This window comes from Macrotis lagotis, chromosome 6 (genome assembly GCF_037893015.1).
Source record: "Macrotis lagotis isolate mMagLag1 chromosome 6, bilby.v1.9.chrom.fasta, whole genome shotgun sequence".
In the NCBI taxonomy this organism is placed as follows: Eukaryota; Metazoa; Chordata; class Mammalia; order Peramelemorphia; family Peramelidae; genus Macrotis; species Macrotis lagotis.
The window spans coordinates 145,454,000-145,478,917 of NC_133663.1; the positions used below are offsets into that span (position 1 = coordinate 145,454,000).

Sequence of the window (24,918 nt, forward strand, 5' to 3'; positions counted from 1 at the left end):
TTTATCTCCCTTTTCACCATAGCAACTTTTTTGTTTACTCATTTTTACAATCTATTACTTAAGTTTAACTGTTACCATAGGGATCTGCTTCCATTTTGGAAGACTCCTTATTCCAAATTTCAGGGGTTTTGTATCTGCTTTCAGAGATACAACTAGGAACGGTAAATTTTCAGTTCTTCATAGGTAGTATAATCACAGAAGTATTTTTACTCTCCTGGTCTGCTCTTTGGTCTGAGTGATTACAAACATTCTTTTCAGCTCTGGAACTGCAAGGGAGTGGGGGAGGGGGGAATGTTCCTCTGTGATAACAGCCTGTGGTGTGCTACAGATACTCCTAGTTCTGAAACTGTCACCCAGGACTACAAATGGATTCAAATATATGCAAAGCACCAGTCTTGCCTCAGGGTTAGCAAAGAGATAGCCATGATCACTTTCTGACAAATTGTTCAACTCCCTTACAGACTGTGTACTGAGAGCTACAGAAGCAGTTGCTGTCACTGCTGATTCAGTGCCTGCTTTCTGTTTGCTGGGGCCAGACTGGCTAGCCAATGCTCTACTATGTCCCATTGTCACTGGGGTGTGCCAAAACTTTCCTGCTGACCTTCTAAATTGTTTTTGGCATCTATGGACTTAGAAGTTTAGAAACCTCCACCACTGCCACTGATTTAGTCACTTTGAAATCCGCTCCTGGTTTGCTAGGGCCAGGGCTTCAGTGATATAGCCTAAACTTAGCTCTGTTTTTCTCTTACCCTGCCACAACAGGCTTTCCTGCTGATCTTTCAAATTGTCTTCACATGGAAAATTGTTTCACTCTTTCTTTTTATGGATTCTGACACTCAAAAATTCTAGTGTCATTATTTAAAGATTTTTAGAGGTTTTGGGAAGAGTCCAGGCAAACCCCTGCTTTTACCCCCACCAACTTAGCTTTCTCTTCCCAAATACTGAAATTTTATCCTTAAAATTCATGTTTTTACATTTGTGAAGCACTGGGTTATTATACTTGTTTACTGCTGTAATATGTCTATTTTGTTCCATTGATCTAACTTTCTAATTCTTAGTCAATACCAGATGGTATAATTGATAATTGCTTCCTTATAATATTGTTTATGATCTTTTACTGCTAAGCCTCCTTCCTTTACATTTTTTTCATTAGTTTCTATGAATTCATGGTCTTTTTTCTTTTAAATTAATTTTATTATTTTTTCATAACTCATAAAATATTTTTGGCAATTTAATTGGGATGGCATTGAATATATGGATTAATTTTCATAAAATTGCCTTTCAATTATTTTTGTCCATGTATCCACGAACAATGAACATCTCTCAATTTGTTTAAATCTGATTTTATTTCTGTATAATTAGAGTTTTGCTCATATAGATTCTGAATTTGTTTTGGTAGGTGTATTCCCAAGTATTTTATACTGTCTAGAGATATTTTAAATAGGACCTCTCTAGCTATTACTTCTTGTAGCATCACATTGGTGTTAATTATTTCTTTGGGCTTCCTTGATATCTTGCTACTTTGTGGAAATTACTTATTATTTCAATTACCTTTTTAATTTAGTTTTTTTTTTAGGTTTTTGCAAGGCAAACGGGGTTAAGTGGCTTGCCCAAGGCCAAATAGCTAGGTAATTGTGGTGGTTAGGTGGTGCAGTGGATGGAGCATTGGCTTTGGAGTCAGGAGTACCTGAGTTCAAATCCGGCCTCAGACAATTAATAATTACCTAGCCATGTAGCCTTGGGCAAGCCACATAACCCCAATTGCCTTGCAAAATCTAAAAAAACAAACAACTAGGTAATTATTAAGTGTCTGAGACCGGATTTAAACCCAGGTCCTCCTGACTCCAGGGCCGGTGTTTTATCCACTATGCCACCTAGTCACCCCTTTAATTGAGTCTTTAGAATTTTCTAAGTATAAGGGCAGCTAGGTGGCACAGTGGATAGAGCACTGACCCTGGAGTCAGGAGGACCTGAGTTTAAATTTGGCCTCAGATACTTAATAATTACTTAGCTGTGTGGCTTTGGGCAAGCCACTTAACTCCATTGCTTTGCAAAAGCCTAAAAAAAAATGCAGAATTTTCTAAGTATATCATCGTATCAACTGATTCCTTTTATTATCTTTTTCTTCTTTTATTTCTATTTCTAAGTTCACCAACGCAATATTGGTAATATTGGTAAAAGAACACATCTCATTTTTAAACCTGACTTAACTAAGAAGGCTTCTAACATATCACCATTACAAATATGCTTGGTAATTACTTTATTTAAATGCTTCTTATCATTTTAATGAGAAGCCCTTTTATGCCTAATCTTTCAGGTGATTATATTAGAAATGGATGCTGTACTTTATCAAATCTTGCATTTCACTTAAATTGTTAAATTTCTTGGGATTTTATAAGACCAAATAAGGGATTTAATTTCATCTTCTTCACTAGTATATTCATCCTTTTCATTTTTCATACTAATAATTTGATCTTCTTTGCTCTTTAAAATGATTTTAAACAATGGTTTATTAATTTTATTGATTTTATAAAATATCAATTCCTAGCTTCATTAATTAATTCTATGCTTTGTTTACACTCAGTTTTATCCATTTCACCTTTATTTTTTAGATTTTTCCATTTCAGCATTAAATGAGGGAATTTTAAATTTCTTTTTCTATTTTTTAAAATTATTCAGTTCATTGGTTTGCTCTTTTTTATTGATATGAACACTTAGAGATACACATTTTTCTCTAATTACTTTTGATATGTTTTTCATTATTGTCATTTTCTTTAATGAAATTATTGATTGCTTCTGTTATTTGTTTTTTAAACCATACATTAATTAAAATTAAGTTACTTAGTCTCCTGTTATTTTTTCTATATTTCCATGGTCCCTTGCTAAATAAAATTTTCATATCATTGCTACTCTACAAAGGAAGCATTTAATATTTATGGTTTTCTGTATTTATATATAAATGTTTTGTACATTATAATATGGTAAATATTTGTAGAAGTACTATGTATTACTGAGAAAAAATTTGCAAGCTTTTCATTTGCATTCAATTCTTTTCATGTATTAGCACATCTAGTTTACCTAAAATTCTTTTAATTTCTTTTTTTCTTTATTTCTGTTTAGACATGTCTAGTTCTGAGAGAGGAAAATTAAAGTAATTTAATAATATAGTACTACCCTCTATTTCCACCTCTTACTAATTTAACATTTCTATAAAAAGAATATTTGGTGCATATAAGTTTAGTACTGATATTTTTTCATTTTCTATGTTACCTTTTATCAAAATGCAGGTTTCCCATTTATCTCTTTTAATTAAATCTATTTCAGCTTTGACTTTGCCTAAAATCATAATTTCTATCCCAGTTTTTTTTTTTTGTTTCAGCTGAATCATAATGCATTCTACTACAATCTTTCTTTTAACTCAGTGTGTATCTCTTTATTTAAATGTGTTTCCAGGGCCTGGACTTTATCCACTGCACCACTTAGCCACCCCTAAATGTGTTTCTTATAATCAACATATTGTCAGATCTTGATTTTTAATATATTCTACTATCTGTTTCAGTTTTATGGCAAAACCCATCATATTCCCATTCAAAGTTACAATTGCTATTTGTTTATTTCTCTCCATCCTATTTTTCTCACAATTGTCTTTCTCAGCTTCACTTTATTACTCATCCCTTCCCACTATTTCTCTATTTCATACCCTTTTATTTATTTATTTATGTACTTATTTATTTATTTATTTATTATAGTTTTTGCAAGGCAATGGAGGTAAGTGACTTGCTCAAGGTCACACAGCTAGGTAATTATTAAGTGTCTGAAGTTGAATTTGAACTCAGGCACTCCTGACTCCAGGGCCAGTGCTCTATTTGGCTGCCTCATCTAGCTCATCTAGCTGCCCCATATTCCATACCCTTTAAAATGATTTCTCTCTTATCATCTTCTCTAATCCTCATTTTTATTTTTCTACCCACTTCTCTAAAGATCCCTACTTTTGCCTCTCCCTTCACTCTTTCAAATATTAATCTACAAAACTTTAACTCCTTCAGGCCTTTATTCCTTTTCCTTCACCATATTATTGCACTATAAGTTTTGAAGACCTTTATATATCCTTATATGTGGTGTTCTTTTAAAATTATTTATCATTTTTATCCAAGATGTGATGGGAGTAGAGCTCCAGCAGTACCAGCCCTCCCCCAACTTGATTTTTCAGTATCTCTTTTTCTATATGATTACCATAAAATAATTGAACTTTTTTATATTTTCCTAAATGCTTTTGCTTTTTAAAAATCACTATATAATCCTCAGTTCATTCCCAATCAAACAACCCAATTATTCATGACAATTGCAAGAATGCAATTTACATTTCTGTATATAAAAAAATCCAGTTTGTCCTTATTGCAATCCTTATTTGACATTTGCCTATTTTTCTCCTGAATCTTATATGTTCAATTTCTTTTAAGTTCTGATCTTTTTGTGAAAAAAAAAAACCTCAAAGTTTGTCAATTCAATGAATGTTCTTTTTAAAATTTAGGATCACACTTAAATTTTCCAGTTAAAGTATTTTGATCTGCAAGCCTATTTCTTTTTCTCTTCAATATACAATGTTCCAAGACTTTCTCCCATTCTTTTTGCTTAATGTAAGCAGAAAAGTACAAACTTTGTAAGACTTCCCCATAGAGTTTAACAAATGGTTTGTAACCTAAAACTCTTATCTTGGCAACCCATTTTTCTATTGTTGACAAGGAGTTTCATCCTTTCTTTATTAAGCTATTTTCTTGGTATTGTTGGGAGGAGTAAGACTTTTTTTTATTTGAATGACTATTTTATTATTTTGCTCGTTGTCTAAAGGGATGTGTATCTTTGAGTCAGATGTTAAAATATTTACATCATAACTGGAAAATTTAGAAATTACTGAATCCAAACCTCATTTTACAGAGAGGAAAACTGAAGACTAAAAGAGGACAAGTTATTTGCTAAAGGTCACAGCCAACATTTAAATCTACACTATTGTGTTAGACTTGGATGTTACAGACTCATGTAAAACAATCCCTACTTAAGAAACTTAAGGTCTATAAGGGGAGACTAAATGCAACTGCAAAAAATATAAATATTTTTTTAAAAATTCAAATGTCTACAATTCCATAAATCTGAAAATTCTCTCCAACACTGCCTAAAACTCTTGACATATTCTCACTTAACACATTCATGAGGTCCACTCAAAAAGCTGGTGGCTTTCAAGTTCTGTTAGCAGAGGAGTACTGGTTTCAACTTTTATCCTTTGCCCTTGACATAAGAATAGCCCACCTTCTCTTCCCATCATTGTTGCTGGAAGCTATTTACTCCTTTGCTTTGCAATACAATAACTTTTTGAAATTATTTACTCCCATCCTTTGCCTCCATTCACCCAACCCAGTACCTCATTGCCTTTATTCATTTTTATTTGTACAATCCATTGTATTATTTCATTACTCTAACACTGATATTAAAAAAAATATGTCATTGCTTGTATTGCAATATTCCACATGTGTGAACACTAAGTTGAAAAAAACATTTTTGATATAGCCACTGTGTGGATAGGAAAATCAAATGTTTGTATGTCTATTAATCTTTCACTAGGCTCAGAACATATGATATTTTGATGTTTTGAGAACAATGCCATACATCTACCAGTAGCACTATCTGATTCTAGAGGAACTATATACACAGAGAATTCCTTTTCAATTTGGGACCTTTGGTTAGATCTCCATAATAGTGGCTATTAAGTTTAATGATCATGGATTTTTCCTGGCTTTATGTTTAGGATCAGGGAATTGTAATCTTTCAGACAATTCTGAAATATAGTGGGGAGACAACTTACTGGAAAAGGGCTTATAAAGCAGTGCTTTGGGCTTTTTGCTATACTGTATCAAATTTTATTTGTAATCAAAAAAGAACAGTTTTCCTATATCCCATTATTCAGTGAATTGTCAAGATAGTTTTATTGATCATTGCTTGCTAAAGATATTTATCCTTACTTTTCCCTCACTAAGAATGCCCTTAATTCTTGTATAGATGACCCTCCAAGTTTGGTGTATGTGTGTTTGTGTGTGTGTGTGTGTGTGTGTGTGTGTGTAGTTGACAGAATAGGGATTGATGTCCTCACAAAACCTGTAGCACATATCTCCTCTTTATACTTCTGGTCCAATCTAGTTGTCTTTCCCCCTTGTTCCCTTCTTGAGGCTTATAAGTACAACCAGGACTGGGATGTTCAGTCAGTATAGTGATTTCATTGTCCTAGGGCAGAGTTAAAACTTCTTTTGCCTTTGTTCTACTTGGCCTTCCATTTCACACATATGCAAAACTATTTGTAAAGCATTTAACAGTGTGTAGACCACTGTCAGCACACTTCACGATTAATTCCTTTCTAAAGTATTTAGTAGGAATCCTGGAAAGTTCTTGTATGAAAGAAATTTCTACAAAATTTTGAAACTTAAAATTCTAAAAATCAAGGGGGAGAAGTATGTAAATAGTTCGTGAAAATGCTTAGAAATGCAAGATAATGTGTTCTGTGAGAGAACAAGTTGAATCTAACTGGATCATAGTCAAAAGTTTTAAGGCTAAAATCAGATTTGCAATGGATTTTCAAAGCTAGAGTAGTATGTATTTGATTCTAGAGTTAGTAGGGAGAGCACAAAAGGAATGACATACTAAAACTTGTGTTTCAGTCTTATCTCTTGGGCAGGTTGAATAGCTCATCTATAATTAGTGGGTCATGGTTAAAAAAAGTGAGGGAGGCAAGTTATCCAGGATGCCTTAAAATAACTTCCCAACTAGTTCCATGATACAATAATCATCCTGTAATAGTGCCGTAAAGACATAGGGATAACTTAGTAACTGTTGGTAATGGGAAAATGAAGTTGATCCTTAGTTACCAAACCTGAGGAATTTCAACTATATGATGTTAAGTGCTACACCTGAGTAGCACTTCAAAGTTCAGGATCAAAGGAAAGATAGATATTTTTTTTTAGGTTTTTTCAAGTCAATGAATGGGATTAAGTGGCTTGCCCAAGGCCACACAGCTAGGTAATTATTAAGTTTTTGAGACCGTATTTGAACCCAGGTACTCCTGACTCTAAGGCTGATGCTTTATCCACTACGCCACCTAGCCGCTCAGAAAGATAGATAATTCTTAGGGAGATGTAGGCATCTTAACAACCCACAAATTCAATACAAGCCAATTATATGAAAGGAGCAGGAAAAAATCCTGCAAATTTAGAAGCTAACATTAATAGTACCAGGCACTATGTCAAAGCATTTTACAAAAACTATCTCACTCGAACCTCATAACAACCCTAGGAGGTTAGATACAGTTGTTATCCCCATTTTATAGATGAAGAAACAGAGGCAAACAAAGTTAAGTCGACTTGTGCTAGGTCAAACAACTGAAAGGTCTGAGATGATATTTGCACCAGGGTGGCAAAATCTTGATGTGCTTTGTCCTTGTTGTTGTTCCATCATGTCCAACTGACTCCATCTGGGATTGTCTTGGCAAAGATACCAAAGAGATTTCCCACTTTCTTCTTCAGTTCATTTTACAGTCAAGGAAATTGAGGTAAATAGGGTTGGTTAAGTGACAATTGGTAATGATCCATAGTCAAATTTGAACTTAGGTTTTCCTAGTTCCAGGCCCAGCATTATATCCATCTACCACCTAATTTCTTTGTCCTAATAACACCAAATCAAGTATGTAATGTTCAGTTTGTGGTATTCCATTCTATAAGGTCAAAGAAAATAAAGTATATGAAAATCATTTTATATGATAAGACAACTTATTATATAATGTTAAGACTCAAGAGAGGGGATGACCAGAGTTAAAATCTACCTCAAGACTGGATTTTTAGGACCCAAAGTGAATCATTTAACTTCTTTCATCTCAGTTTCCTTTCTGATAATATACAACAACATCTCACAAGATTGTTGTAAGGATTGAATAAGATAAATTCAAAATTTCTTTGCAAACATTAAAATAACACATAAAATACTAGCTATTTTGTAATGAATAACTGAAGCAATGTTTATTTTGGAGCAGTCAGAGGGGAGAACCCAGTAGATGTCTTTAAATATTTGAAGGGCTTTAATTCAATTTGATTTAATTAAGATTTTTTATTTAAGAATTGGTAGGTAAAAGAGATGTGGAACTAATAAATAAACTTTCTAACTTTCCTTCCACCCATTCCCCTCAAAAATCTGTTTGTGAATCTCTGACATATTTATCTCATTCTTCCCTGTTCCTAAATAGTCCCAGGATACAGAAAACTCAATTGCCCAGTTCTAAGACCTGAAAACATTTTGTTGTACTCCTCATCACTATTCTCTCCACTTCTCTGTCCAAGGATGGACTAGCCCTTCAGCTTAAATGTATGTTAGAACCAGAGGGATAACAGGGAGAGGGGAAAATGCATCCCCCTCTGTGAAAGTGGCTGGGGAATAAAGAATGTTGAAGTGAGGGGCCGGTAACTGGGATGACTGAAAGGATGGCCTGGAGATAGGGGGGCATAAGTACTCCAATGGAAGGAGCCAGTTTCTTCAAAATCCTCTTGGGGTGAGTTGCCATTGCTCTGTTTCTCCTTCTGGTGCCCGTTACAAAACCAAACTGGGATAACATTCTTGTCAAGGTCCAGCTGCTCAGCAATATTGCTAATCTGCTGAAGTATGGGTATGGGACACTGGAGAAACATATTCTTCAAGATTCCCCGAATTCCATTTTCAATGCTTGTGTGTGTCCTCTTTCTGGCTTGTTGGAGGACTGTCTGTCTCAGCCTTGCACATCTGAAGGTGATCATTTTCATCAACTGCTTCTAGCCACTTCTATAGCAGAGGTCTGAGCTGACACATGTTCTTGAAGCTAAGTTGTAGGGCCTCAAAGCAACAGATGTGGTCTGGCTAAAACTTTCCCAAAGAGAGCCTCCAAGATGATGCCCACATCAGCCTGGATATAAGCCAGAGTGATCCTCTTCTGCTTCAGCTCATTGGCCAACTGCTTGAGTGCAGCCATCTCCTGTGTAGGCTGAACCCACGTTGGGCTGAGGTTCACAGTAGACACCTCTTCTCTACATATTGTACAAATGACAGGGGGTCATTCCCGACCCATCAGGTCCCGGCCCAGTTCCAGTCCCTTTGGGTGGGCCTTGAAAGCCTAATTCCATGTAGTCTCTGACCCTCCCACTCCATCACCACTAGGGGGTGGTGAGAAATATTCAGGAGCCAGGTGTCCTGCCAAGTGGAAGCAAGGTACCCCGACCAGGGCTTTTAAGGACTCAAGGAATAATATTCTTGTGAAAACTTTTATATAGATTAAATTTCCATGAAAAAAATTACAAAAAGGGGAAGCTATGTAGAGCAGGGAATAGAGCACCAACCTTGGAATCAGGTGGACCTAAGTTTAAATTCAGCCTTAGACACTTAATAATTGCCTAGCTGTATGACCTTGGCAAGTCACTTAATCCTATTGCTTTAAATAAATATATTTTTTTGAAAAGTATATAAAGAGTAAAAGTTTTAAACATTTTGGGGATAGAGAAAAACATTCAGTCAAATAAAAACTGAAGAGTTTATCCTTTCTCTTACTAAATCTTTTCATCATGTCAAATAACAATTCCATCCTTTTTATCAATCCTCTCTCTTATTCTCAACATAGCTTCAAATCAATACAATACAAGAATAGCTTTTTATTTTGTTATACCTTTTGTCAAACTGTCAGACTGAGCTACCTAAAGATTATGGCCAACTTTTCTCCTCAGGTTTGTAGGAGTAATCCAGAGGTATCATGTATGTTTCTCATATTCTTGCTTGTAAGGTTCTATCCTATGAATAGCTTTAGCATTAATAAACTAGTAAATGTTAACCACTATGATACAACCAATTAATATTAACTATGTTTTAGATAAAAATAATTTCTAAGAAAATTTTCGAGGATTAAAGAACAACAAACTCCCAAATAAATAGTACATTCCTCAGTCACATAATTTTCAAAGGAAAATGACTTCAAACTTAAATGAATTGCTTTAAAAAAAGAATAATAAAACTCCCTACCAAGTTAATTTTTTAGTGTGGCATAGCTAATGAATGAATTGTATCCTGGTATTTAGGAGATATCATTTCAGCTGCCTAGTTTATCAACTTCTATGTTATGTCAAGTATCTAAGGTTCGATATTTACCAGAATAAGCTAATTATAGTTGATAACTCTTCTGCTCAATAGAAATGCAGAAGGTCATTACACACAGATATTGGTTCATTTATTTCTCTGCATCCTACATGCTTAGCAAATAACTTGTACCACAGTTGCCAGTAAGGAAATATTGACAGATTAATTGATTTGCCCAAGGTCACAGGAAATAGAATTCTGAGTCCATAAATTTTGAATGTTGACTGTATTCTTTGATAGTTTCATAAATTACTGACTGTATTTATTGATTTTTTATTAAAGATATTATTTGAGTTTTACAATTTTCTCCCAATCTTGCTTCCCTCCCCCCCCACAGATAGCACTCCATCAGTCTTTACTTTGTTTCCATGTTGTACCTTGATCCAAATTGGGTGTGATAAGAGAGAAATCATATCCTTAAAGAGAACAGAATTCTCAGAGGAAACCAGATAAGACAATAAGATATGTTTTTTTTTTCCAAATTAAAGGGAATAGTCCTTGTACTTTGTTCAAACTCCACAGCTCCTTATCTGGATACAGATGGTACTCTCCTTTGCAGACAGCCAAAAATTGTTCCCAATTGCTGTGCTGATGGAATGAGCAAGTCCTTCAAGGTTGAACATCACTCCCATGTTGCTGTTAGGGTGTACAGTGTTTTTCTGGTTCTGCTCATCTCACTCAGCATCAGTTCATGCAAATCCCTCCAGGTTTCCCTGAAATCCCATCCCTCCTGGTTTCTAATAGAACAATAGTGTTCCATGACATACATATACCACAGTTTGCTAAGCCATTCCCCAACTGAAGGACATTTACTGGATTTCCAATTCTTTGCCACCACAAACAGGGCTGCTATAAATATTTTTGTACAAGTAATGTTTTTACCCTTTTTCCTCATCTGTTCAGGGTCTAACCCAGTAGTGGTATTGCTGGGTCAAAGGGTATGCCCATTTTTGTTGCCCTATGGGCATAGTTCCAACTAGCTCTCCAGAAGGGTTGGATGAGTTCACAGCTCCACCAACAATGTAATACTGTCCCAGATTTCCCACATCCCTTCCAACAATGATCATTATCCTTCCTGGTCATACTGGCCAATCTGAGAGGTGTGAGGTGGTACCTCAGAGAAGCTTCAATTTGCATTTCTCTAATAATTAATGATTTAGAGCATTTTTTCATATGGCTATGGAGTGCTTTGATCTCCTCATATGTAAATTGCCTTTGCATATCCTTTGACCATTTGTCCATTGGGGAATGGCTTTTTGTTTTAAAAATATGAATCAGTTCTCTGTATATTTTAGAAATGGGTCCTTTGTCAGAATCATTAATTTTAAAGCTTGTTTCCAATTTACTACTTTTCTTTTGATCTTGATTACATTGGTTTTATTTGTGCAAAAGCTTTTTAATTTAATGCAATCAAAATCATCTAATTGGTTTTTAGTGATGTTCTCCAACTCTTCCTTAGTCATATACTGTGCCCCTTTACATAGATCTGACAGGTAGACTAGTCCTTGATCTTCTAATTTGCTTATAATATTGTTTTTTATGTCTGTGTCCTGTAACCATTTGGATCTTATCCTGGTAAAGGGTGTGAGGTGTTGGTCTAATCTAAGTTTCTTCCATACTAACTTCCAATTATCCCAGCAGTTTTTATCAAAGAGGGAGTTTTTATCCCAGTGGCTGGACTCTTTGGGTTTATCAAAGAGCAGATTACTATACTCCTCTCCTGCTTTTACACCTAGTCTATTCCACTGGTCCACCACTCTGTTTCTTAGCCAATACCAAACAGTTTTGATGACTGATGCTTTATAATATAATTTTAGATCGGGTAGTGCTAAGCCACCTTTGTTTGCATTTTTTTTTCATTAACCTCCTGGCAATTCTTGACTTTTTATTTCTCCATATGAATTTACTTACAATTTTTCTAACTCATTAAAGTAATTTTTTGGAATTTTGATTGGTAGGGCACTAAACGGATAGTTTAGTTTTGGTGGAATTGTCATTTTTATTATATTAGCTCTCCCTATCCACGAGCAGTTGATATTTGCACAGTTATTTAAATCTGATTTAATTTGTGTGAGAATTGTTTTATAATTGTTTTCAAAAAGATTCTGAGTCTGTCTTGGCAAATAGACTCACAAATATTTCACACTGTCTGACGTTACTTTGAATGGGATTTCTCTTTCTAGCTCTTCCTGCTGTTTCTTGCTAGACATATATAGAAAAGTTGTGGATTTATGGGGGTTTATTTTATAACCTGCAACTTTGCTAAAATTGCTAATTGTTTCCAATAGTTTTTTAGATGATTTCTTGGGATTCTCTAGGTAGATCATCATGTCATCTGCGAAGAGTGAGAGTTTTGTCTCTTCCTTCCCAATTCTAATTCCTTCAATTTCTTTTTCTTCTCTAATTGCTGATGCTAACATTTCTAATACAATATTGAATAGTAGTGGTGATAATGGACACCCTTGTTTCATCCCTGATCTTATTGGGAATGCCTCTAGACTCTCCCCATTGAATATAATGCTTGTTGATGGTTTCAAATAGATACTGCTAATTATTTCAAGGAACAGTCCATTTATTCCTACACTCTCTAGTGTTCTTAATAGGAATGGGTGCTGTATTTTGGCAAAAACTTTTTCAGCATCTAATGATAGGATCATATGATTTCTGATAGGTTTGTTATTGATATAATTGAGTATACTAACAGTTTTCCTAATATTGAACCAACCCTGCATTCCTGGAATAAATCCTACTTGATCATAATGTATTATCCTAGTGATGACTTGTTGTAGTCATTTTGCTAAGATTTTATTTAGGATTTTTGCATCTATATTCATCAGGGAAATAGGTCTATAATTTTCTTTCTCTGTTTTAACTCTTCCTGGTTTAGGTAACAGTACCATATTGGTTTCATAGAAAGAGTTAGGCAGAGTTCCATCTTTCCCTATTTTTCCAAAGAGTTTATATAGGATTGGAACCAATTGTTCCTTAAATGTTTGGAAGAATTCACTTGTGAATCTATCAGGCCCTGGAGATTTTTTTTTTTTAGGGAGTTCAATAATGCCTTGTTGAATTTCTTTTTCTGAGATAGGGTTGTTTATGTATTTAATCCATTCTTCATTTAACCTGGGCAACTTATATTTTTGTAAATATTCATCCATTTCACTTAGATTATCTTTATTGGCATAAAGGTGGAGCAAAATAATTTCGAATTATTACTTTAATTTCCTCCTCATTGGTGGTGAGTTCATCTTTTTCATTTATAATACTAGCAATTTGGTTTTCTTTCTTTTTTTTAATCAAATTGACCAGAGGGTTATCAATTTTATTGGTTTTTTCATAATACCAACTTTTGGTTTTATTTATTAATTCAGTAGTTTTTTCACTTTCGATTTTATTAATTTCTCCTTTAATTTTTAAATTTTTTAATTTGGCATTTGATTGGGGATTTTTGATTTGTTCTTTCTCTAATTTTTTAGTTGCATGTTTATTTCATTGATTTCTTCTTTCTCCAATTTATTCATATAGGCATTTAGAGCTATAATATATCCCCTGAGAGTTGCTTTGAATGAATCCCGTAGCTTTTGGTATGTTGTTTCATTATTATCATTATCTAGGTTAAAATGGTTAATTTTTCTATAATTTGTTTTTTGTTCCACTCATTTTTTAAAATGAGGTTATTCAATTTCCAATTTGCTCTGGGTCTATATCTCCTTGCCCCAGTATTGCATATGACTTTTATTGCATTGTGATCTGAGAAAGATGTATTCACTATTTCTGCCTTTCTGCAGCTGATCATTAGGTTTTTATGGCCTAGTACATACATGGTCAATTTTTGTATAAGTTCCATGTACTGCAGAGAAAAAGGTATATTCCTTTCTATTCCCATTCAGTTTCCTCCATAAGTCTACCATATCTAATTTTTCTAACAATCTATTTACCTCCCTAATTTCTTCCTTGTTTGTTTTATGATTCAATTTATCTAGATCTGATAGTGGGAGGTTGAGGTCTCCTACTAGTAGAGTTGTGCTGTCTATGTCTTACTGTAATTCTTTCAGCTTCTCCTCTAAGAATAGACTTTATTGTCTATTTAGCAGGATAAAGTTTCCTTCCTTATCTCTTTTAATGCTATCTATTTTTGCTGCTGCTTTGTCTGAGATAAGGATTGCTGCCCCTGCTTTTTTTTACGTCAGCTGACGCAAAATATATTTTGCTCCAACCTTTTACCTTTACTCTATATGTATCTCACTGCTTCAAATGAGTTTCTTGTAAGCAGCATCTTGTAGGATTCTGGTTTTTAATCCACTCTGCTATTTGCTTACGTTTTAAGGGAGAGTTCATCCCTTTCACATTCAAGGTTATGATTACTAATTCGTTATTCCCCTCTGTGCTACCTTCCCTCTGTTTGTATTTTTCCCCCTTTCCCCCCCCCTTTTATCCATATTCCCCAGTATTTTGTTTTTGAATACCACCCCCCTTCAGTATGTTTGCCCTCCTATACCCTCCCCCTCCCCTTTCTTTCCCCTTTCCCTTTTTCCCCTTTCCCTTCCTTTTGTTATTTCCCCTTATTTCCTCCACTCCCCTTCCCTTTCTCCATCCCCCCCTCCCCTTTTCCCCTTTTAATACTTGAAAGGTTAGATGTTTTATAAGTTAACTGAGTATGTGTAGGTTGACTTTAAGCCAAGTCTGATGAGAAGAAGATTCAGGTGTTTCTCCTCTGCCTCCTTCTTCCCCTCGATTACCATAGGTTTTTTTGTACCTCTTAGTGTAATGAGATTTGTCCCATTCAATCACCTCCTTCCTCACATCTCTTTCCTGCCCCCCCCCCCACCTTTTAGGGAGCTAGTAAATTTTGTTAGATCATTCTATCTAGGTCATAGAAAATTCTGAGTGTCTGACCCTTCTAGTTCAGTATATTCTATTGCATAGAGTCAAAATTCCTGAGAGTTATTAGAATCTTTCTCCAAAGTGGGGTTATAGCCAGTTACATCCCATTAGATGGCAGTCTCATTGATAGGTCATGGATGTCCATCATTTCTGCCTAGGTGTATTTTCTCTGTGAGAGTTACATTTCTCAGGATTTATGAGAGTCTCTTCCCCTTCCCCCATGCTGGAATATAGCAGTTTCAACTTATTGGATTGCGTTTTTTTCCTTTCACCTCCCCCCCTTTTTTTTTTTTTTACCTTTTCATGTGTCTCTTGAACCTCCTGTTTGATATCCAAATTTTCTGTTTAGCTCTGGTCTTTTCATCAGAAATTTTTGGAATTCTTCCATTTTGTTAAATGTCCATTTTGTCCTGGAAGAGAAGGCTCAGCTTTGCAAGGAAGTAGATTCTTGGCTGCATGCCAAGCTCCTGTGCTCTTTGAAATATCTCGTTCCAGGCCCTTTGATTCCTTAAAGTTGATGCAGCCAGGTCCTGTGTGATCCTTACTGTGGCTCCTTGATATTTAAATTGCTTCTTTCTGTCTGCTTGCAGGATTTTCTCTTTTATCTGATAGTTCTGCAGTTTGGCCATAACATTCCTTGGTGTTTTCATTTTAGGATCTTTTCTGGTGGGGATCGATGAACTCTTTCAATAACTACTTTCCCCTTCCAATTCAATGATATTAGGGCAGTTTTCCATCACTAGATCCTGTAATATTAAGTCCAGGTTTTTTTTCTCTTCAATGTTTTCAGGAAATCCTATAATTTTCAGGTTGCCCGTCCTCGATCTATTTTCGAGGTCAGTGGTTTTGTTGATGAGGTATTTTACATTTGCTTCTATTTTTTCTATTTTTTTTTATTTTGTTTAACTGACTCTTGCTGTTTCATGGAGTCATTAGGTTCTGTAGACTCCGTTCTTTTTTTGGGGGAGGAGTTTTCTTCATTAACCTTTTGCAACTCCTTTTCCAATTGGTCAATTCTACTTTTGAAAGAGCTTTCCATTTGACCAATTGAGGTTTTGAGAGAATTAATTTCTTTTTGCATTTGCTCATTTGAGGATCTGAGAGATTTATTCTCCTTTTGTGTTTGTCTAATAGTACTTTCTAAGGTTTTGTTTTCTTGTTGCAAGGTATTAATTGTCTCTCCCAAATTTTTAAGCTCCTTCCTTATTTCTTCAAGGAAGTCTTTCTATGCTGGAGACCAGATTGTATTCTCCTCAGAGGTTCCAGGTCTCTCTGAGCTGGGGTCTTTCCCTTACAGGAATTTTTCTATGGATCCACCTTTCCGCTGACCTTTCTTCATTATGCTAAGACCTTGAGTTGGGGGGGTCTGGTTCACCCAGGGCTTGGGATTGCCAAAGGCTTTACTGGGTGTAGTTTCTCTGGCTGGCCAGTAGGAGGTGCTGGGTGCTCTCTCTGGAGTGTGTGTGACCTTGGTTGCGAGACCTTCTCCCTTTGCTTGTGGGAGGGAATTGGAGCTATTGAATTCTTTTGCTAACAATCAATGGTGGGCTTTACCCTGGCCTGAGATCATTCCTCAGCTGGGCTGTTTCTTCTGCTCACACACCTGGGCCTGAGGTAGAAGTAGTTTGCATTTGTTTGGGAGAAGGCCTCTGTGTAATGGAGTCGTGGACTCAGAGTTTCTCAGACCTGAGGAGCCCAGGGATGGTGTCCGCAGCTCTCCTGCATCAGACTTCTCCCCACAGCCCCTTCCCCAAGCTCCAGGGGAACAGCAGCAACACCAGCACCTCTGCTTCCCTGCAGACCCAAGCCCCCTTCATACAGCCCTACTGCTGATCCAGCAGGTCCTGCTCTCTGGCCCTCAGACTCCTGATTCCAATTCAGCTGCTAATCTGGCTGATCCTGGGCTGATCTTCCCTCGGAGCCCAGACTCATCTGCCGGTACTCAGCCAAGGCTGCTGCGGGAGACAAATCCTGAGGTAGATTTTCCTCTCCTGGCTTTTCTTTCTGGGTTTCCTGCTTCAGAATTCTTTTAAGAGGTTTGTTTCATGTGATACATGGGGAAGCGATCAGGAGACTTTAGAACTGTGCCTGTTTTCTCTCCACCATCTTGGCCAGAAGTCTATTTATTGATTTTTAAATTCTGTTCCTTTTGAACTCCAAGAGAAGTATGATGGCAGAAACCTCAATGACATAATTCAAAAGTACTTTCTTCCAGATTAACATAAGAAATAAAATACTTAACTCCCTTTCTGAAAGAGAAATCAAATAACCCATCAACTAACTCCCCATAGAAAAATTCTCCAGGACCAAAGGAATTTACAAGTGAATTCTACCAAACTTTTAAAAATGATTAATTCCAATTTTATATAAACCATTTGAAAAAGTAGTTGGAATCCTGCCAAATTCCAGCCCCCATCCCTTTTCTTTTACTTTTCCCTTTTTCATGCTACCCTCCCTTCTGCTCTCTTTTCTATCAGCCTCTCTTTCCCTTTTTTCCTTTTCCTTTTTAATTCTCTGTAGGGTATTATAAATTCTAAACTCGCCTGTTTTATATGTAATTTCCTCTTTGAGTCAAATCCAATGAGAGCATGCTTCAAATATTTTTCATCCCCTCCATTCTTTCCCCCTACTTCAATAGGCCCTTTGTGTTCTTCATATGAGGTAATTTATCCTGTTCTGCCTTCCCCTTTTCTCTTTGCCCAATACAATCCTTTTTTCATAACTTAAATTCTTTTTTAATCCATCACATCAAAATCAACTTACAGCTATATCTTCTGTCTTAATATACTCCTGAGATTCCATTCTCAAGTTATAAGTACCATCTTCCTGTGAAGAAGATGTAAACAATTTAATCTTTTTCTACACACATTATGCATTTATGTGTAAACAGGAAAGAATATATATATTCTTTCCTGTTTACCTTTGTTTTCGTCTCTTGACTCTTTTACTGGTAAATTAAGTTTTCTGTTTAGTTCTTGTCTTTTTATCATAAAAATTTGAACGTCCCCTATTTCATTGAATATTCTTATTTTCCCCTGAAAGAGTATGAAAACTTTACTGGGTATTTGATTCTTGGGTGTATTACAAGCTCCTTTGCCCTCTTGTATATCATTTTCCAAGCTCTCTGATACTCCTTGTGGAAGCTGCCAAGTCCCATGAAATTCTGATTGGGGCTCCTTAGTTTTTGAATTGTTTCTTTCTGGCTACTTTCAGTATTTTCTCATTGAACTGGTAATTACAAAATTTGGTTCCAATATACCTTGGAATTTTCATTTGGAGATCTTTGTCAAGAATTAATCATTATATTTATTCAATTATTATTTTAATATCTGGGTCTGGGATAGCAGAGTTGTTTTACTTGTTAATTTCTAAAAATATGCTACCTAGATTCCTTTTTTTTGATTATGGCTTTTTAGTAGTCCAATAATTCTTAAATTATCTCTCCTGAATCAATTTTCCAGGTCATTTTTTTTTCACTGATGTATTTTATATTTTTCTTCTTTTTCTTTCCTTTTTTAAAAAAAATTGTGTAAAGGTTCTTGTTTTCTCATAAAATCATAACTTCCACATACCCAATTCTAATTTTAAGGGAATATTTTCATAGTTAGCTTTTGCAATTAATTTTTCTTTTGACCAGTTGTATTTTAAAGTATTGCTTCTTTTTCCATTTGTCCAATTTATTTTTTACATAATTGTTTTCATTTGAAGCTAGGTGGCACAGTAGATAGAGTAATTACCTTGAAGTTAGGAAAAACTGAGTTCAAAACAGGTCTCAGACATTTTATACTTACTACCTAAGTGACATCACATAAGTCACTTAACCCTATTGCCTTACAAAACAAAAATAGAATTATCCAGGTTTTATTGTAGAAGTTACTTTCTGCAGTTGATATTTGTTTTTCTTTTTCCAAACTGTTGACTCTATCTTGCATACTTCGTATTTCTATGTCCAGAGCTGGTGTTCTATCCACTGCATGACCAAGCTGCCTCCACATTTGTGGTTTTTATATTGAGTCCTACTCCTGGGCCAAAGAGGTCATAAACTCTATGGACTTGAAGTCAAAGATCTGTTCAGTGACTTTTTGCACTGTGCTCTCAGGAGCTAGCAGTTTGCCTGTGGAGTAGCTGCCTGGTCTGATTGGTACTAGCTGTACAGGCTTTTTGACCCAAGACTGGATCCTTCACACCTGGTCTACTGTGACTCTAGTCTGCTGACCCAGACTGAAGGATCCTGGTTGCTGATCTTTGCTGTGATTTGCTTCTCCACACACTGTCTGCTCTTGGTTGTGTTCCTACTTCACCCAAGTGAGCCAAGTGAGACAGATCTTTCCTGACATCTTTCCAAGATATCTAAAACTGAAAAATTGCTCCACTTTGTGTTTTTTTCCTTTTCTTCTTTTTTTTTTTTTTGCTGAAGAATCTTTTCAATGGATTGATTGAATGGTTTTTGTGAGGAAAGCTGGGTGTACTTAAAGGAAGTTCCTGACATCTGTCCATCTTCTTGGCTTCACTCCTTTTCCCAGACTTTTGAGAACTTTACTTTTTACATTTATAACATAGTCACTTATCCCTTACACTATAATTCTTTAAAATTCTGTTTCCATGCTCCCAACAATTCATTTTTATTTAGATTCTTATTCTTTCTGAAATCACTAGTCTTCCTTTGCACCAATAAATTTATACCTATTCATTGGTTTTTGTGATAAAATTCAAAAAAGGAACCTGAGCTATCTGAGCAAGTTTGTCTGGGTTTCTACCTAGTGTTTTTTTTTATTTGTATCTCTTCCTTTTTATTCTTAATGCTTTGTTTTTATTTTTGTTTTATTGTGTTTTTCCAAGGCAATGGGATTAAGTGATTTGCCCAAGGTCACACAGCTAGGTAATTATCAAATGTCTGAGACTGGATTTGAACTTAGTTCTTCCTGGGCCCTGGCCCAGTGATCTATCCATTGAGTCATATAACTGCCCCTATTTTTAAGATTTTGGGGGGATGACATCAACATACAGCATTAAAGATCTCATATTTCTGTACTGGGAAAGAGCAGATACTAATCTCCTTTGGAAAGGATAACCATTATAACCAGTTCTTCCTATTGAAAAGAGGTTAAATATATATTAGCATAGTGGAAAAGGAATTGTGTTGAGGAGCCAAAGAAGAGTATATACATTGAGAACAGAATTGTCAGAAGAGGTTGTTGGTATGTCCTGTGAATTCACACTATAGTTTGTTTGGGGTGAGATTGTTCAGTGAGATTTTTTTCAGTTTCTCTAACTGTTTCAGGGTTTTTTTTTTCCTTTCACTGAAATATTGAAAATTGTGTACCAAATTTAGATCAAAATACAAATTTCACAAGGATTCATTTATAGTTGCATTCTACATTAGTTTCTTCCTAATTACACTATTAATGAACAAAAAACAACTAAATAACAAATAATACTTTCAGAAAATATCCCTTTTTTGTCAGCAAAACAAGCTCCTACACCAAAAGAGCTAATGTGCAATAATCAAAAGTGGCAAATTAAGGATCAAAATATGTCATCAGCTAAAACCTCCACTTTTGTCATTTTCAGTTGAACTGGCAATTTACCTTTCCTTGACTCCTCTATTCAAAGCAGTTTTCCCCAGGTGGAGGAGCATCCATAGGAATAAGGCTACCTGTTCATATTGTTGCGCTTTAAAGGTTTATTAAATGGGAAACAAGCAGTACCTATCACTAGTGACTTAAAGAAGATAATTTGTCGAAAGTTGTAACATGTCTCCCTAGAGTAGCACCTTCATGGAAAAGGGCAATGGGTAGTGGGACATCCCCCACTTATCCCAGGGTAGCTCTCCCCCTTCTCAGGTACCCAATGGGCCAATTCCAGTTCCTTGGCTTAGAAAAAGCAAAATTGACTTGGCATCTAGGGTTATCTCAAGTCATCCTGACCAGTCATCTGGCCATTTAGAGGAGAAAGTGAGCCTGATGATTTTGCATGGGCCATCCTCACTTAAATCCATGAATAAGAAAATGAAGTTTTCTTATAAGTAAGTTCTCTGGAGCCTGTATGAGGATGTGCCTTCCTCACAAATTTACCTCTCCCCCCCCACCCCCTGGACATGCCATAGGTGATTTGGCCACATTCCAAAGGTTCCAGGAGCCAGCCACTCCTTGGAATACAGGTAGTACTGGGGAGAACTGGCTATTCTTACAGTATTGACTTTATTCAAAGTAAAATCTTCCGCCCCTATGGCATTTCTTTGAAGTCTTCAAACTGATAGACTTGTAGACTCTTCCCGTATTTCTGTTAAAGGAACTCGGGAATCCCTCCCAACTAAATTAGCAACTAGCCTTCTTTGTTCTCCACTGATAAATACTCTGAGGCTCCAAGCATTGGTGGGAATCTCACACATGGAGAATACTTTCTGCTTGGGACTTTCTCTCTCTCTCTCTTTCTTCCTTTCTCTCCCATTCGGGACTCAAAAGGCTGAAAAGAACACGGGATTCCCCCAGCCACGAACTGTTCAGAGTTGGTGCTCCCCCGAATTGGTGATGTTATCTTTATCTTTTTCTTCTACTTTGATCATAGTATTACGAACGCTTTGTCCTTAATGTATTATTTGCTGTATTGGATGTTATTGTAATCAATCTATTCCTTGTGTTGTGTAACTAAAATACTTTCATTCTCAGGAGTGTCAGTGAGAGTGTCATTTGCAGGAATGAATCTGAACCTCATGTAAAATCACAATACAATACAATTTGCCTGTATGTTATGGCATATTTATTTGCAAGGGATGTCATGGTAGTCTTCAAAAAGGAAGTACAAATAACAATCTTTATCTTAATAGGAAATCATACACTTATATGTGAGTGCTCTGTCTAAAGGATTATACATTTTGATTGCTTATACCTTGAATGCTATCCTGGAGCATGGGGGCTATATTATTTTTTCTTCCCTACTTATTTATTTTATGATATAAAAAATCATAAAAATGGACTACTAAACTCTTTCTTTCAAATAGTTTTTATTTATGATTTCTGAAAAATAAAAGTTCTTGATAAATCCAGTTGAAACTCAATTGGAGCTACCTGACTAATTTTTTAAATGCAAATCATTGTGACTCAATAAACTGATCAATAATTGGTCCCAGACCAAGTCTCTCTGTTGCTTATTTGAGTTTTGATGGCTCAGAGTGAGTGTGAATAAACATTGTTCTGGCTCTGTTCTCCATTGAATACTAAACAAGCTAAGATCTGTCATGGCAATTGGGGTTCTCTCCAATATTCTGGACCTATGTTTTGAAACTGGAGGAGAGAATGAGACTGATAACTGCTCAGTTCTACATTATTCAAATCCAGTTTACTTGAAAGTTGTGAATTGACTCTCCTGATTTCATTGGTCTCTTGGAGAAGGAAGAACTAACAACAACAAAAAGAACAGCAACAATCAAGCTACAAAATATTAAGAATCACCACAGGGGACAGCTAGGTGGTGCAGTGGATAGAACACTGGCCCTGGAGTCAGGAGTACCTGAGTTCAAATCCGGACTCAGACACTTAATAATTACCTAGCTATGTGACATTGGGCAAGCCACTTAATCCCATTGCCTTGCAAAAAAAAAAATAAAAATAAAAATAAAAGAATCACCACAGGGTTATCCTTTTTTATGACTGGTCAATCTGAAAAAAGCCACTGAACCTAATTAGTTTAATTTTAACAAATTGTTTTAATTACAGAAAAACTCTTTTGATTTGATCTATTTCCATGTAAAAGAAAGAGTTAGTTCCACCTGAAAAACTGTCTTGGATGTGTAAGCTACTACTTTAGAGAATTTCTCTTATTATTGTTTATCCCAGCTTCACCCTCTGCATTATGAATTTTATATTATCTTTGAAAATTTTGCTAAAATTCTGTCATGTTTATCTGATTGCCTCTCCATTTTGCCATATTACTTCTTTTGGATGGCATTTTTGATGATGTTTTGTTTTCTTATTCATTCATGATTGCCATAGTTTTCAGGGATTTCTTATCTAATTTCAATACTCAGGTACAAAAGCATATTCACTAATCATGTTCCTTGCAAATTTAATTATATTTGTTGTTGTTATTCTGGTTTTATTTTTTACTTATTTTAACTTTGTTGTCTTAAATCCTTTCTTGAAAAGGGTAGAAAATAAATCACAAATAAATTGTCTTTATTTGCTAATGTAATTGAAAATTTCCAGTGAACTAAGATAATTTTGCCTTTTCTAAAGCATGAGCAATTTTAACTTTCAATCTCTTATCTCATCATTATTGTAATTATTTGAGCTCCCATTCACTACCTCACCGAGTTTCACATTCTTCCTCTTTGCCACTTTCTTGCAATAGTAAGGTTATTCTAAAGCCCTGAAAATGAGCACTACATCTTCTCCAGGTAAGTTAGGTTTCTTTTCTTTTGTTCAAATAGAACATTCAGAAAAAAAATACAAGCTGACTTCTTATTCGTTTTTTTCCTTCTTTATTTAATCCTAAGTGTAAGGACAAATATGATGACATATTTGATGTCACCCCTACATATGACATATGATGACACCCCTACTATTGTTACTATTTTATTTATTTATTTATTTTTTATTTTATTTTTTCCTTTTTGTTGGTTTTTGAAGGGCAGTGGGGTTGGGGTGGCTTGCATGTCACACAGCTGGGTGATTGTTGGGTGTAGGGGGCCAGAAGATATGGGCTTGGGTGCTCATGGCTCCAGGGTTGGTGCTCTGTCCATTGCACCACCTGGCCATACCTACAATTATTACTATTATTTTTTTTTATTTTAATTTGTTTCTCTCCACTTTATTGCTCAAGCCAGTCTAAATTTTTCAGGGGAGGAGGTATTTTGTTTACTCTTAAACAAGAATATTTTATTAATGTGTAAAAAGCATTATTTGTACAAAAAGAGAATAAAAAAATATTAAGTATAAAAAAGAAAATATAATAAAGTAACTGCAAAAAGTAAATTGTACTAAAAGAAACAAGGAGTAAGAATAATTCAGAGAAACATGGTAAGGCATACAAATTGAGGTAGAGTGAGGTAAGCAGAATCAGAAAACTTTATATATATATGTTTGTGTCTATATATATATATATACACATATATGTTTTTATCTATATATCCATATGTGGGCATATATATGTATATATTTATGTGTATATATATATATATATATATATATATATATATATGTATATACACAGAGAGAGAGAGAGAGAGAGAGAGAGAGAGAGAGAGAGAGAGAGACTATAATATTGTAAATCCTAAGACTAAAAAGCAGCTAAACACTGGGTAATTAAAATCCAAGATGAGAAAATGTACCTCCTTTTCACTGCAGGGGTGGAGGACAACAGGTGTGTATTATTGCACATGTTCATGTGTTGGCTTTTTCTGAATTTTTTTTTTTTAAAATTGTTACAAGGGACAACTTGCTGTGTAGAAAAGGGCCAGGGGGAAGGATATGTTTGGGAGTGAATGTGATATTAAAAACTAAAAGGCATCAATAAAAAAACAATAATAAAAGTCAAAACAGAAAAAAAAGAAAATTTTTGTGGTCTAACTCAGGATATTTGCAACATTTATAATGCTCTTTCTCTGGGAAAATGCATTTCAAACTCCAAATAACCAATTGACAAATAACTCTTTAGTACACAAGCTATTATTTGTTGCTTGATAACATTCATAAATATATATGAATTACTCACTGACTATATATTTGCACATTTATTTTATTATAACTGATCAAGACAGCTTGCAGCTCTTTCTTTTTATTTTCTATCAATATATAACTAGTGACCTTTACTTTTTAAGTTCCCACGTTTATTAAGATAGAATGTTGGGAG

At 35.2% G+C, this 24,918-nt stretch overlaps 1 pseudogene; it reads right to left on the reverse strand.

The window, feature by feature from the left end:
• Positions 1-8,391: 8,391 nt before the first annotated feature.
• LOC141492239 (POU domain, class 5, transcription factor 1 pseudogene) overlaps positions 8,392-24,918 on the reverse strand; it is a 31,833-nt pseudogene continuing 15,306 nt past the window's right edge.